The sequence below is a fragment of the Mirounga leonina genome, unplaced genomic scaffold (assembly GCF_011800145.1).
Source record: "Mirounga leonina isolate KUSES-001 unplaced genomic scaffold, KU_Mleo_1.0 Mir_201, whole genome shotgun sequence".
Classification (NCBI taxonomy): domain Eukaryota; kingdom Metazoa; phylum Chordata; class Mammalia; order Carnivora; family Phocidae; genus Mirounga; species Mirounga leonina.
Window position 1 is genome coordinate 14,144,755 of NW_023270504.1, and position 4,518 is coordinate 14,149,272.

The window sequence follows — 4,518 nt, forward strand, 5'->3', positions numbered from 1 at the left end:
TTGACTCAGGTTGTGATTTCAGGGTGGTGAGATCGAGCCCTGCTGTCAGCTCAGCACAGAGTCTGCTTGAGATTATCTCTCTCCCTTTCCCTTTGCCCCTCCTGTGCATGCTCTCTCTTCCTCTCTAAATAAATAAATCTTTTTTAAAACAGTTTATGCTTATGTCAAAATTTTAAGCATTATATATATGAAAGTCTTCCCATGCATTTGAGTAAAATTATTTTTAAAATATTCATATAAAATAAATTCAAAATTCAATTTCCACATCTGTCCCATTAATTTACTGTCTGAATGGGAAACATCACTCTATTTTAGAAGGTGGTACAATCATTTTTGTTTTCTATTTGACATGATTCACTCAATCAATCACCCATAAGTACATATTAAGGAAGGTAATAAAATCACAGTAAAGAATAAAGTAGACAGCGTCTTAGTCTTACTGAGTTTACATTTACATTCTGTGAAGGAGATGGACAATAAACAAGTAAACAATTTCCAATAGGAATGGTGATCAGAAGAAAATAAAACAAGGCGATGTGAGAGAAAGTGGATAGGGTAAGAGGGTGACTACAGGTCAGAGTTTCCCTGGAAAAGTGATATTCAAATGATGAGAACCAATCATGAGAAAATCTGGACAAAGATAGCCCAAGCAAGGGAAACACTCTGCACAAAGGCCCTAGAAAAGAACTGGAAGAAGAGAAGGACAGCCACTGTGTCCAGAAAGCAATGAGCAAGGGGAGATGATATGAAATGAGCCCCAAGATGAGTTGCAGGACCAAAGTCATTCTGGGCTTTGTGGGCCATGCTGAGAAGTTAGGGTTTTATTCTAAGGACAGTAGATAACCACGAAAGGTTTCCAACTTTCAATAATCTCTCTTACCTTTAAAAGATCACATTGTCCACATTGTAGGACAAATGGATTGGTTGCAGGGATGCAAGAAAAGTAACAAAGTGATAATTTAGTAAATTATTACAGTACAAATGGGAATTGATTTAGTTAAAGAAACAAATAGGGTAAACAGTTGAGACAAAAACGAGTAGACAGACTGGGAATGTACCTTGGACTTGATACTACAACATAATTTTATAAGATATTATCTACTTCTGGTTGAGCAAATCCTACATATTTGAATTAACTTTTGCCTAATCCAGTACTTAACTCTCTAATTCTGGCATGAATAAAGTAATTAGGAACCTGTGAGCCTAATTAGACTAAAAACAAAACAAATAACAGGGCAAAATAAAAGCACAGAAAGAAACGACTTCTTTCAATATGTGCTTCTTTCAATAAAATAGCTGTTCTACCCTTATGTGATAAGTGCTAAATAAAAGTCCTGGTTTTTGAAAGAACTTTGCAATGTCAAATGGTCTAACCAGATTAACTTCCCCTCCTGAGGGCAGTGATCTTTCAAAGTACATAGATCCAGAACATACCACTGTGAAGAGTTCTTTGTGTTTTTTTTTTTCTGAACTCCCTTTACCTGCCTAAAGGAGAGCCTTCCAAAAGAATCAATCCCTCCCCAGGACTTTCATAACCAGGCAAGAATGACTCCTATCACCAGAGAAAAGAAGTTGGCACCAGGATAAGGAATTGCCTAAACAAACATTCTCACAAAACTATCTTATCTCCCATCTATTCTATGGGTCCATTTATCTTTCCTAAAAGTCAGTTGTTTTCCCATGAGTACCCTTCTTCATTAAGATGGATATAAGCCCCAAATTCTAAGTGCCTCCTGAGTCACATTTTCTGTAAACACCAATATACATTCACAAATAAAAATCTGGCTTTTCTCTTGCTAATCTGTCTTTCATCAGTTTAATTAGCAGGCCTCCACTCAGCAACCTGAGAGGGTAGAGGAAATATTTTTTGTCGCTAATAGAAAGAATAAAAATAATTTCTTTTATAAGAAAAAATCTGGTCTCCCAGATAAAGGACAAAACCCATTCCTCACCCAGTTGTTATTCTCACAATTTATAACTTTTTAATAGATATTTTATACATCAACTAGATTTTGCAAAGAATTTCAAGTAACACACAAAAACACATCTAATAAAATAGTAAACTATAATAATAATAATAAATCATTCCTGGGAAAATTTAAGATGTGTAGGGAGTAAAGAGAGTATTGAGATCGTAAGTGTTTATATAATTCATTTTTCTAAGTTAGCCAAAGAGATAAGAAAATTATGATTGATTTTTGTTGTTAAAAAGGGAGAACTAAAGGGGATTCGTGGTGTTGCTGGAGATTCGTAACACGTCTGCAGTCAACTACCCTCGGCAAACGTCACCTGTCGGAACAACCATGCATGAGTGTATCTCCATCCATGTGGGCCAGGTGAGCGTGCAGATGGGCAATGCCTGCTGGAAGCTCTACTGCTTGGAGCACAACATCCAGCCCAATGGCACCGTGCCCAGTGATAAGGTGCTGGGTGGCAGCGATGACTCCTTCAACACATTCTTCAGTGAGACCAGGGCTGGCAAGCATGTGCCCTAGGCTGCCTTTGTGGACCTGGAGCCTGCTGTCATAGATGGGGTAAGAACTGGCATTTATAGGCAGCTCTTCCACCCTGAGCAGCTGATATCTGGCAAGGAAGATGCTGCCAACAACTATGCCCAAGGCCACTACACTGTGGGGAAGGAGATCATCAATCTTGTGCTGGACCAAATCCGAAAACTGACAGACCGGTGCACCGGGCTTCAGGGTTTCCTGATCTTCCATAGCTTTGGGGGTGGCACTGGCTCAGGCTTCACCTCCCTGTTGATGGAGCAGCTTTCTATTGACTATGGCACCAAGTCCAAGTTGGAATTTGCCATCTACCCCACCCCCCAAGTATCCACAGCGGCTGCGGAACCCTACAACTCCATCCTGACCACCCACACCACCCTGGAGCACTTGGACTGTGCCTTCATGGTGGACGACACCATCTATGACATCTGCCGCCGCAACCTGGTCATCGAGCGCCCCACCTAGACCAACCTCAACTGGCTCATCAGCCAGATTGTGTCCTCCATCACGGCCTCCCTGCACTTCGACGGGGCCCTCAACGTGGACCTCACAGAGTTCTAGATGAACCTGGTGCCCTACCCCCGCATCCACTTCCCCCTGGTGACCTACTCCCCCATCATCTCAGCTGAGAAGGCCTACCATGAGCAGCTGTCAGTGGCAGAGATCACCAACGCCTGCTTTGAGCCCTCCAACCAGATGGTCAAGTGTGACCCCCATCACGGCAAATACATGGCCTGCTGCATGCTCTACCACAGAGAAGTGGTGCCCAAGGATGTGAATGCCGCCATTGCCACTATCAAGACCAAGCGTACCATCCAGTTTGTGGACTGGTGTCCCACAGGTTTCAAGGTTGTCATTAACTACCAGCCCCCCACAGTGGGGCCTGGGGGCAACCTGGCCAAGGTGCAGCGGGCAGTCTGCATGCTAAGCAATACCACAGCCATTGTCGAGGCCTGGGCCCACCTTGACCACAAGTTTGACCTGATGTATGCCAAACGGGCCTTTGTGCACTGGTACGTGGGCGAAGGCATGGAGGAAGGGGAGTTCTCAGAGGCCAGAGAGGACCTGGCTGCCCTGGAGAAGGATTATGAAGAAGTGGGAACAGAGTCTATGGACAGCGAGGATGAGAGCTAGGAGTTCTAGGGGGTCCTGGCATCTGTGACGTCTGCTCTCTCCCTAGTTTTGTATTTCTCATTCCACTGTTTCCCTAACCCCCCACAAATACAATCAGTGTCTCAAGCGAAAAAAAAAAAAGAAGGGAGAACTAAAGATGCAATGGTTTGTCAGAGAAAGCAGAACTTTTCTTTGCACTTAGAACTAAGTGGGAATTCTCACATGGGACTTACCTAATGGGGCACTGAGCCATGTTATAGGCAACTTCCTTAATAACATCCCCCTTAATAACATGCAAATGTAGTAACAGATTTCATAAGGATGTTTCTTGCAGCATTCTTCCAAGAAATGGAAGAATAACAGTTCAATGGAGCAGTACTTAACAAAAGTCAAGGTGGACAAATTAGCTAATTAGCATCTCCATTTGTCAAGCTTTCTCTTTTCTGTGCTACTGGTGTGACTCAGCTGTTTAAAGCTTTATCATCCCTGGTTATCCTGATCACCAGAACTAGACAGAAGCCAGAGCAGGAGTTCCTCAGGTCCTCAGAACATGGCAGGTCTTGTATTTGGTACATTTCCAAAAACAAAGAGAAATGACAAGCCCTTCAAAAAGTGTGCTTGACTAGAATCTAAAAAGATTAAAGAGCAATCAAGATGAGAGAGGAGGTGAAATTTAGCTGAAAGTAGTCTAGGCTAAGATAGTGACTCCAGGTCTGGCTCTCTAAACACATGAGCTTTGAAAAGTCATTTTTCTTCTGCACCCCATCCTTAAAGTATCTAAAATATGCTATGGGAAAAGTCAGATTTACAGAAAGAAACATCGAGAACTAGAGGAAGTGTATTCCTTTCATCATTAGCCAGCACTAATCCACTACTTGTCTTCTAAGGAGGAGCAAAG

General features: G+C 42.5%; 1 pseudogene; it reads left to right on the forward strand.

The window, feature by feature from the left end:
* Positions 1–2,303: 2,303 nt before the first annotated feature.
* Positions 2,304–3,741, forward strand: LOC118025469 (annotated as a pseudogene).
* The last annotated feature ends 777 nt before the right edge of the window (positions 3,742–4,518 follow it).